This window comes from Marmota marmota, unplaced genomic scaffold, assembly GCF_001458135.2.
Source record: "Marmota marmota marmota unplaced genomic scaffold, marMar, whole genome shotgun sequence".
Lineage (NCBI taxonomy): Eukaryota > Metazoa > Chordata > Mammalia > Rodentia > Sciuridae > Marmota > Marmota marmota.
Genome location: NW_026000016.1, coordinates 9677358 through 9689472, shown reverse-complemented (window position 1 = coordinate 9689472; position 12115 = coordinate 9677358). Strand labels below are relative to the sequence as shown.

The 12115-nt window shown below is 35.0% G+C and overlaps 1 protein-coding gene across 16 annotated transcripts in view; it reads right to left on the bottom strand.

Moving 5' to 3' along the window:
* Positions 1-12115, bottom strand: part of Znf438 (zinc finger protein 438) — a 192600-nt gene that overhangs the window by 102746 nt on the left and 77739 nt on the right. For all 16 annotated transcript variants that reach the window (XM_048809102.1, XM_048809114.1, XM_048809116.1 and 13 more), the window contains one exon: positions 1528-1603. The gene's annotated coding sequence lies outside the window, so the exon portion shown is untranslated. The remainder of the gene's footprint in view (positions 1-1527; positions 1604-12115) is intronic.

Genomic DNA, 12115 nt, shown 5'->3' with positions numbered 1-12115 from the left:
AACAATCGGATTAAGATATGAACTTCTGGAATATAGCTTATTCTTAGGTTGGGGAATGACTGTATCTTACTAAGGGCAGCCAGGAATGGACTACAAGAATGAAAATTGGCATTAACATGGACAGTACATATCTATAGGATGAAAGAGGGGATGATGGGAAGAAAGCCAAGCACATTCTTAATTTTTTAAGCAAATATTTACTGAACACTATTAAAGGCTATCCTGAGTACTGTGGGAGACAAAATTCATCAGACATGATCTTTTACTTTATACAGCCTTACAACCTAGGATGGGAGCTATAATAGACACAAATAAAGCTGCTGTTAATAGTGATAAAAAACAAAACATTAGACGCAGTCAGCAGAGAGATGGAAAGAGTTAGTATTTCTAACTGGAGTACCTAGGAAGACTTCATGGAGAGATTTGTAGAAGATTTTAAGACGCAAAGGAAATAGCAAAAGCAGAAAATCATTTTTCCGGTAGGAAAAATAGTACAATTTAAGGACAAAGAAGGATATGTGAGTTTAGAGAATAGGAGACTCCAGTTGGCTCAACTGGGGGACGTTTTAGGAGCATGGTAGGGAGTTTTGAATGCCAGGCAAAGGAACTGAATTATTAAAGTGATTCTATATGCAGATTTATGCAGAATACAAGATGGAGAAAGAGAATGAATACAGAAAGATCATGAAGAGATGATTTTAAAAGTTGAGGTTGGTTAAGATAATCTTTCAAGCGAGGTTTTTGACCAAATAAACATTTAAGGTTCATGTGCTAGCTGGTTAATAAATTACTTCCTTTTATAATAATGTAGAAATCATTAAGAAAAACTGTATGAAAACTTAAAAAATAAAAACCAAAATATTAGCTTCAAAAGAAAAACCATTTTAAAAGCACTGTTTAGCTGTTTGGTTAAGACTTTATGACTAGAACTTGCTACAAATAGAAGGATAATTGAGGTGGTAGTCTCCCTTTAAAAATAATACAATGTGTTTAAACATTATATATATTTTTTAAAATGTTATTTTGTTTTTTTATATATTTATTTTTTAGTTGTAATTGGACACAATATCTTTATTTTATTTTATTTATTTATTTTTATGTGGTGCTGAGGATCAAACCCAGGGCCTCACAAGTGGTAGGCAAGTGCTCTACCACTGAGCCACAACCCCAGCCCCTAAACATTATATTTTTAAAAACATATAAAATATAATATGAAATTGTTATTCCACTATTGTCGAAGACCTCTTATTCAATATACAAGATCACTATAAGATATTCCATAAAATTTTATTATTAAGGAAGCGTCAAAGGTGGTGGACTTGTTTGTTTTTAAATCTTTTCTCTTTTTAAAACAATTTTTTTAGTTGCAGAAGGACACAACATCTTTGTTTATTTATTTTTATGTGGTGCTGAGGATAGAACCCAGTATATCACACATGCTGGGCAAGCATTCTACTGCTGAGCTACAACCCAGCCCCTTGTTTTTAAATCTTGAGCTATTGCTAAGATAGGTGTGAGCCAACTTACTTGAGTGATTTGATTTAGCAAATGTCTTCCAACTTCAAAACTTCAGTATTACATGACACACAGCATTCATCTTTATCTGAAAACAAATGAAATGGAAGTAATGAAATTAAAAGGATTGATTTGTTGCTTATAGAAACCAATTAGATGATTACACCTGAAAGACCATAAAAGAATTATATGAAGTACCTTAAAACTGATATTACTTATACTATGCATAATTTAAAAATCTATAATAAAAATCTTGAGCTGTGCTCAGAGACTTCTAAAATAGAAGATACAATATTCTCCTTCACATACTTTATGTCAATCTCCTAAAAACTGGGGAAATATATTATTAGATATTTAAGCCTGATTTAAACTGAATTATTTAAAATTTAGTCAACATTTGAGCCCTCCTCAGTATTACAGTCAGCAAAAAGATACTAAAGTAAGGGAGAGACAGCTCCTATTCTCAAGCAACTCATAAACCTCTAGAGAAGACTAATATGAGTAACTCCAAATCAAGACAGACTTAGTGCTGCAAATGATACAAGGCACTATGGAACTTTGGAGAGAGTTTATTACTACAGGAAAAAATGTAGGAAGGCTCTGCATTCTGGACTGAATATCAACAGAGAGACTGTTAAGAAACAGATAAGGACTAGAATTTTGAGTTGAAGCCAAGTCATATTGTAGAAGGTTAAATACTAGATTCAGCACATGTGGCTTCAGTAGAGGGCTGGAGATGGAGCTCTATGAGAGAGTGCTTCTCCAGCTTGCACAAGGCCCTGGGAATAATCCCCAGTACTGCACAAAAAAAAGCACATTCAGTAGAAAATACATTCAAATTTGTATTTTAAACATATGGCTTTTGTTTTAGAGTATGAGTTACTGTGAGAAGACTCAATAGGCAGTGTATCCAAGGCCTAAATACAAGTCAAACTACATACTGCATATGAGGTACACACAGACATTTATTTTACTATAGGCAATGAGATCTTTTGCTACTGCAATGGTCAAGATAAAAACAAAATATAATTAAAAAGGGGGGGGGGGCTGGGGATATACCTCAGTTGGTAGAGTGCTTGCCTAGCATGCACAGGGCCCTGGGTTCAATCCTCAGTACTACCTACCCCCCCCCAAAAAAAAAAGAAAAGAAAGAAAGAAATAGACTGGTGAAAAACTTAATCTCAACCGCCTCACATTTAATATTTTGGGGCTGGGGTTGTGGCTTAGTGGTAGATCGCTTGCCCAGCCTGTGCGAGGCACTGGGTTCAATTCTCAGCACCACATATAAATAAATAAATAAATAAACAAACAAACAAATAAATAAATAAAATAAAGGTACATGTCCACCTACAACCAAAATATAAATTTAAATTAAAAAAAAAAAAAGGACAACTGTTGCAATGGAATTAAGTGTTGAAAAGTCACTGAAGAAGTGCTTCAAAGTGAGAACCAGAATAACCATCCAATCAATTATGCAAAACTGAGACCTGGAACAATCAACAACCTACAGTTATACTGTCTTCAGCTGTAATGGATCTTTCTTTTATTCGTTGTTTGTATCAATCACAGTCTTAGGAAATCAACCAATCCAACAACTCATTTCATTTCTGATATCCTATCCTAGAATTTCAGAGACCATCTGTAATAAAGAAAAATACTACACTCGTTTTCTCTCTTTGAGGTACCACTCCATAATCAACTGTATGGTATCTCTGACTGCATTAACTCAATGCAATAGCTTGGTCATCTCCTAAATGGTCTATTTATTTGAGGAGGGGCCTGCCACAAAAGATTGATAGCAACCAGTGAAGTCACAGAAGAACAAAAGAAAGGAATGCACTGTCCTGCCTCTTTAGGGAAGAAAGACCAAGAAACACTTACCACATATGGTGAACTTAGAAAGATTCTTCTAAAAGGCAGTAAAGGAGAATAGAAAATTCTATTAGTTGGGGTATTTAAAAGTGGGGAAGAGAGAGGTGGAATTATAACTTAATCATAAGTTTGCCCTTCTAAGAAGTCCAGTATAGTCTGAAAATGAAGCTGAAGAAAGTGAACTTAAGTTTTTGTTGTTATTATTGGGTTTTTTACTCATTTTTAATGCTAGTAAAGGGAAAAAATGGAAAGGAAGAGTGATATATGGGGCAAAATCAAGGAAAAGACGAGAACTCTACTAGTTCATGTTAAAGAGGAGAAAATTCTTTGTGATTAGAATGAAAGCAAAGGAAGGAAGATAGATAAAAATTTTGTGTATTAGGGAATAAAGCTGAAGAATTTCAGATCCAATGGCAAAGCCATCTACGGAGGGAGAGAGAGGAAGGCAGAAAGAGGGAATGAAAGGGAAGACAGATTAAGGAACATTAGAAGAATGAAGGAATATTTGAATTTGAGAGAAGAACAGTTTAGTTGTCAGAGAAAAGGAGAAAGGAAAAGAAGGGTTTTCGATATTTAAAATTTTAGAATGACTTTGGTTGATAATGAAGTTAAAAAATCAGTTCTGCTGGTGGCGTATGCCTGGAATCTCAGCAACTCAGGAGGATGAGGCAAGAAGACTGCAAGTTTGACCCAAGCCTTGGCAACTTAGTGAGCCCTGAAGCAACTTAGCAAAATTCTGTCCCCAAATAAAAACAAGAAGAGCTGGGGATATGGCTCAATCCCTGGTACCAACAATAACAACAAAAAAGTTTTTAGCATTAGAAACTCAAATTCATGAATTTGGAGAAATATTTTAATCACATGGTGTGGAGTGTAGATGATCATAATACTGACATCACTGAGGAAGTTGGAGCTGTGTCCTCAAAGTCAACCAATAAAAGGAATTAGGAAGAGGAGGCAGTAATGGAAGATTTATAAACAAGGAACTGATAAATAAAGAAGGCACACAGATTCCTAAGTGGCTTCTGGGAACAAAGGAGCACATCAACCCTCCTTTAAAATCTAGAATTTTGTGGAGAACAGGAAAATGGTGGAGTAGCAAAGTGTGCTGACCAAGCTGCTCTATGGCATGAGACCAAGAAAGCAGATGAGTAACTTCTCAGTGAGGTAAGTGAAAGAGGGTCTTTACTGGGATTTAATTCTGTACTCTCAGAACAGCTTGGGGACTCAGATGTTTAGGTCTAATAAAATAAAAGAAGAAAAGCCACCACCAGTGCTGGCAGCTGCTAGACCTGATCCACCGTGGACAAAGGGAGCAGGGGGACTAAGAAAACCTGCATCTAAGATGGCACCATGGCACTATGGTGTGTCTTGGTACAGAGAAATCAGAGATTAAGGACACTGTTGAACTGATCCAGAGGGTGGAAAACATGCCACACATGATGGCCGTGGCATGTTCCTACCATGCTACAGTGGCGGGCGGTAATGGGAGTCTGGACCTGTGTGCTTAAGCTAGGTCCCAAAACCATACCAGGCAGATGCCCACCACAAAGCTCAGAGTGTGCCGAGGAAACTAGAGAAATTCAGGCATAGAGGGTGTTTGATGCAGGAGAATACAGGTGGCAGAGGGGGCAAAAAACTGGCTCTCTACCTCACAAGTGGAATCCAGGGGAGACTCCTGGGGTGCAGTATCTCAGTGTGAACTGGCAGTTGCAAGGCCCTGTAAGGGCGCTGATTTAAAATCTTCACACCAATCACCATTCAACAAAGCACCTGGGGCTTTCAGGAGCTGCGCCTAGGGGAACTTGACAGCAACCTTACCCTGACAGTGGGGCAGACAACACTCTCCAACCTGTGCCACCTCACACTGTGGAGAAGGGAAACTCGGAATTTTTGAACTCTAACTGGCAGCTTGATGAGCTACACAAAAGGAGGAAGGTCTTGGCAAGGGCCACTACTCTTGTGTGAGCTAAACACCTCAAAACAAACAAACAAATAAACAAAAAAACCCAGAAAGAGTTACTTTTCATGACTGCCTTTTGGGGGCTAGGGTTTTTGTATTGTTTTTCACCTGTCTATTTCTATTGGTTCTCTTTCTTTTCTTTTGGTAACAGAAAAATTCTATTTTTTTCTCTCTCAGTCTTCCTTTAAATTTTTACTTCTGCTTTCTCTCAAACCCTTCTCAATATCAAGGATCAAGTAGACAACAACACAATAATATTGGGTAACACACCTCCCTAATCACTGGATAGATTTTCCAATCAAAAAATAATGAAGCTACAGAACTAAAAAATAAATTAACAATCCAGATTTATCAGACATAAATATAATATTTCATCCATGAATGACCACATACAGTTTCTGCACATTAGCACATAGATCATTTTCTTAAACAGATCATATCTAAAGCCACAAAGCAACTCTTAACAAATAAAAAAAATATATAGATAATACCCCTTGCATTCTATCAGGTAATAACGGAATGAAATTAGAAGTCAATGATAAGATTAAAAAAAAATAGAAGCTACTCTAACACCTGGAGAATAAATGATACACTATTAAATGATGAATGCAAAGCAGAAGAAATCAAGGGTAAAATTAAAAAAAAAAACACTTAAGAGATAAATGAGAATAGTGATACAACATATCAAAATCTCTGGGAAACTATGAGGGCAGTTCTAAGAGGAAAGTTCATAAGCATTAAACCCATTCATTTAAAAGAATAGAAAGATACCAACTAAATAATCTAACATTAAATTTCATGGCCCTAGAAAAAGAAGAACAAATCAACACCAAAAGCACAATGTAGGAATAATTAAAATCAGAGCCAAAAATCAATAAAACAAAAAGTTGATTCTTTGAAAAAATAAATAAAATTGATAAACCCTTAGCTAAGCTAACCAAAAGAAAGAGAGAAAAAACTCAAATTATTATTAAAATTGCGATGAAAAAGGAAATATCACCACAGACACTACTGAAATACACAGGATAATCAAACTATTTTGAAAACTTCAACTCCAATAAATTAGAAAATCTTGAAGACGCTGACAAATTTCTAGAGACATATGACCTACCCAAACTGAATCAGGAGGACACAGAAAAATTAAACATTGATTTCAAGTAATGAAATTGAAGACCCTATCAAAAGCCTACCAACAAAGAAAAGCCCAGGTCCTGATGGATTCTCAGCCATGTTCTAGAAGACTTTTAAAGAAGAACTAACACCAATCCTTCTCAAATTATTCCATGAAATAGAAAAGGAAGAAACCCTCTCAAAGTCATTCTATGAAGCTAGTACTACCCTGTACCAAAACCAGAAAAAGACTCATCAAGGAAAAAATACTTGAGGCCAATATTTCTGATGAATATAGATGCAAAAATTCTACATAAAATACAAGCACATCACATACAAAAACTGCATTAAAAACACAGTGCACCATGATCACATGGGTTTCATTTAAGCAATGTAAAGTGAGTTCAACATACAGTAATGAATAAATATAATTCACCACATAAATAGACTTAAAAACAAGAATCACATGATTATCTCAATAGATGCTAAAAAAGCATATGACAAAATATAGCATCCATTCATGTTTAAAACAATGGAAAAACTAGCGATAGCAGGAACATACTTCAACATTGTAAAAGCTATATGACAAACCCAAGACCAACATCATTACAATGATGTTAAATACTGGAACAAGACGGGGTACCCTCTTTCACCACTTCCATTCAGCACTTTCCTTGAAACACTAGCCAGAGAAATTAGGCAACAGAAAGAAATGAAAGGGATATAAATAAGAAAAGAAGAGCTCAAACTATTTGTTTGCCATGGACATGATTCTATATTTAGAAGACCAAAATAACTCCACCAGAAAACTTCTAGAACTCATAAATGAATTCAGCAAAGTAGCAGAATACAAAATTAATACCCATAAGTCAATTGTCTTCCCATATACAGATAATGAATCAGCTGAAAGAGAAATTAGGAAAACTATCCATTCACAATAGACAAAGAAAATAAAATACTTCAGAATAAATCTAACAAAAGAGGTGAAAGATCTCTACAATGAAAACTACAGTACACTAAAGAAAGAAACTGAAGAATATCTTAGAAGATAGAAAGATCTCCCATGTTCTTGGAAAGGCAGAATTAATATTATGAAAATGGCCCCTACTACCAAAAGTGCTATACAAAATTAATGCAATTCCTAATAAAATTCCAATGATTTCTTCATAGAAATAGAAAAGGCAGTGAAATTTATTTGGAAAAAATAAGAGGCCCAGAATAACTAAAGCAATCTGTAATGAGAAAAGTGAAACAGGAAGCATCACAGTAGCAGAACTTAAATTATATTACAGAGCTATAGTAACAAAACAGCATGATATTGGCACCAAAATAATCATGAAGATAAATGGAATAGAAGAACAGAGACAAACCCACATAAATAGTTATCGCATACTTGACAAAGGAGCCAAAATCATACACTGAAGAGAAGATAGCCTCTTCAACAAATGGTGCTGGGAAAACTGGATATCCATATGTTCGAATGAACTTCACCCTTATCTCTCACCCTGCATGACATTCAACTCAAAGAGGATCAAAGACCTGGGATATAGAATGAGAAACCTTGCACATACTTGAGAAAATGTAGGCCCAACACTCTTACATGTAGGCTTAGGAACCAACTTTCTCAACAAGACTCCTAAAGTGCAAGAAGTAAAATTACAAAATCAATAAAAGGGATGTTATTAAGCTAAAAACTTCTTCACAGCAAAGAAAACAATGAAGAACGTGAACACAGAGCCTACAGAATGGAAGACAATCTTGTCACCCGCACCTCAGATAAGGCATTAATTTCCAGAACATACAAAAAACTCAAAAAGTCTAACATTAAAAAAAGATAATTCAATCAATAAATGGCCAAAGGAACCAAACAGACACTTCTCAAAAGAAGAAATATGAACAGTCAATAGATACATGAAAAAATGTTCAACATGTCTAGAAATTAGAGAAATGCAAATAAAACTAAACTTGAGATTCCATTTCACTCCAGTCAGAATGGCAACTATCAAGACATAAGTAAAATTAAATGTTGACTAAAAATTAATTCAACTATTCTAGAAACCAATATGGAGATTCCTCAAAAAACTAGGAAGGGGGCTAGGGTTGTAGCTCAGTGGTAGAGTGCTTGCCTTGCATGTGTGAGGCCCTGGGTTCAATCACCAGCACCACAAAAAAATAATTAAATAAAAATAAAGATATTGTGTCCATCTACAACTAAACAAACAACTAAACCAACCAACCTAGGAATGGAACCACCATTTGACCCAGTTATCCTATATGACACAGCCACATTATTGTTTATATCAGCTCAATTCACAATAGCTAAGCTTAGCTAAGCTATCGAACCAACCTAGATGCCTATCAACAGATGAATGGATAAAGAATTTATGGAAATAAATTTATACACAACGGAATATTACTCAGTCATAAAGAAGACTTTATAACATCCTTTTTTTTAGCTTTTTGAAAAGATTAGATCACTGCAGCATTTTAAAGCTCTGTTTTTCTAAGTACTATATTAACTATGACCCAAAGGTTTGCTACTGACAGTACAAAATGTTGCTAATTTGTGTTACAAGTAGTTACTCATGAATTGTTTAAAAGTGTGTTGCTTATTCTGAAGCAAATTGGCGATTTTCCAGTTGTCTGTTACTCATTTTGAGTTTAATTCCACTATGGAACATGTACCATAGGATTTCAATCCTTTGAAATTTATTAAGTCTTGCTTTTTGGCCCAGCATATGTTTGTTTTATTTGGGCAAAAATTCCACATCCACCTGAAAAAATGAGCATTATGCAGTTGTTGGAAGTAATGTTCTATAGAGCAATGGTCCAGGTGGTGCGGACCTATAATCCCAGTGGTTTGGGAGGCTGAGACAGGAGGATTGTGAGTTCAAAGCCAGCCTCAGCAATGACAAGATGCTAAGCAACTCAGTGAGACGCTGTCTCTAAATAAAATACAAAATAGGGCTGAGTTCAATCCCTGGTTACCTACCACCCCTGCCAAAAAAAATACAAGCAATGGTTCAGGTTGGTTAATAGTATTATTAAACTATTGTGCAAACTAATTTTTTTAAAAATTGCTTATTTTAAACATGATGGGGAAAAAGGTTGATGAATTTTGTAAAATTGGTGATGAATTTGTCCATTTCTCCTGTTTGTTGTCAATTTTAGCTTTCTATATTTTGAAGTTATAAGGAACAAAACTATTTAGGATTTTGTTTCCTATAGAACTGACCATTTTATCATTACAAATCAACTTTTATTTCTCATTATACATCTTGCCTTAAAGCCTTCACTGATATTAATTAACGTATCAGATTCTTTTAGAGTTTGCACAGTATACCTTTTCTTGTCTTTCTATATCCTGTTTTATACATCTTATGTAAACTATATACAGCTGCTCTTTAAGTTCAGTTTGAGAACATTTTTGTAAATTGGCACTTAGCCTATTTACATGTAATTAATCACTGATATTTACCATTACTAGCTTTCTATTCAACTGTTCTTTTATATTATTTAACCCCCTCTTTTTTAATTAATTAACTTATTATTCCTTTTTTCTCTTGTTACTTTAAAAAACATTTCTGTAATTTTTAAGCTATTATCTGATAGATTTTAAATAAACTTCTTTGACTTATTACAGCTGATTTTGACCACTGCAGGAGCAAGATAAAATTATCAATTTAGCCATTTGTACCTACCTGCCTTTGTTCTGCTGTTTTAATATATTTTGTTTCTGTTATACTCCATATAAAGTACTTATTATTTTAACTTGAGGGAATAAGTAATTTTACATTTACTTACATATTTATGTTTTCTGATATCTTCATTTCCCCCCTAAGGTTCTACATTCCACACAGGAATTTTTCTTCAGCCTAAATTACTGTGCTATGGTCCTCCTTGTGATAGTCTCTTACCTGCTGTCTAAAAATACATTTGCCTTCATTAAAAAATATTTTGAGTACAGAGTTTCACATTGGCAGTATTCTTCCTTTATGTATTTAAAAAGTAAGGATCTCATACTAACATTTCAATCAATAGTTATCCATCCTTTGAAAACAATGTTTCCTTTGATTGTTTTTAAGATTTTCTCTTTTTCTACCTGGTTTTCATAAGTTTCATTATGTTGAAAGTTAAGTTGAGACAATATCTCATTGTAGTTTTGAAATGCATTTGCCTGATGGCTAGTGATATTAAGCATTTTTCATGTATTCATTGGTCATTTGTATTTCTTCTTTTGAGAAGGGTTTATTCAGATCATTTGCCATTTTTTTTAATCAGACTTTTTGTTGTTCAGTTTTAGAAGCGGTTTTCTTCATCCGAATCTTACTTGGGGCTCATATAATTACTTGAATATCTGACTGTCATATCTTTCATCAGTTTGGAAAATTTTGGGTTGGGATCATTTCAAATATTACTTTTGCTTCATTCTTTTATCCTAAGACTCAAATGACAACATGTAATTATATATCCTATACTTTCAGATAGAATAGGTTAGGTGAAATGACTCAGTCAATTTATGTTTCTTTCAGTATTTTGTTATTTCCATCATTTTCAGATGAGTGCTTTAGCTTGCATATGTTCCTTTTTTTAATTTTTTATTGTTGGTTGTTCAAAACATTACAAATTTCTTGATATATCATACTTCACACTTTGATTCAAGTGGGTTATGAATTCCCATTTTTACCCCATATACAGATTGCAGAATTACATCAGTTACACATCCATTGATTTACATATTGCCATATTAGTGTCTGTTGTGTTCTGCTGCCTTTCCTATCCTCTACTATCCCCCTCCCCTCCCCTCCCCTCTTCTCTCTCTACCCCCTCTACTGTCATTCATTTCTCCCCCTTGTATTATTTTTCCCTTTCCCCTCACTTCCTCTTGTATGTACTTTTGTATAACCCTGAGGGTCTCCTTCCATTTCCATGCAATTTCCCTTCTCTCTCCCTTTCCCTCCCACCTCTCATCCCAGTTAAATGTTAATCTTCTTCTCATGCTCTTCGTCCCTACTCTATTCTTTGTTACTCTCCTTATATCAATGAAGACATTTGGCATTTGTTTTTTAGGGATTGGCTAGCTTCACTTAGCATAATCTGCTCTAATGCCATCCATTTCCCTGCAAATTCTATGATTTTGTCATTTTTTAATGCAGAGTAATATTCCATTGTGTATAAATGCCACATTTTTTTTATCCATTCGTCTATTGAAGGGCATTTAGGTTGGTTCCACAGTCTTGCTATTGTGAATTGTGATGCTATGAACATCGATGTAGCAGTGTCCCTGTGGCATGCTCTTTTTAGGTCTTTAGGGAATAGACCGAGAAGGGGAATAGCTGGGTCAAATGGTGGTTCCATTCCCAGCTTTCCAAGAAATCTCCATACTGCTTTCCAAATGGGCTGCACCAATTTGCAGTACCACCAGCAATGTACAAGTGTACCCTTTTCCCCACATCCTCGCCAGCACTTGTTGTTGTTTGACTTCATAATGGCTGCCAATCTTACTGGAGTGAGATGGTATCTTAGGGTGGTTTTGATTTGCATTTCTCTGACTGCTAGAGATGGTGAGCATTTTTTCATGTACTTGTTGATTGATTGTATGTCCTCCTCTGAGAAGTGTCTGTTCAGGTCCTTGGCCCATTTGTTGATTGGGTT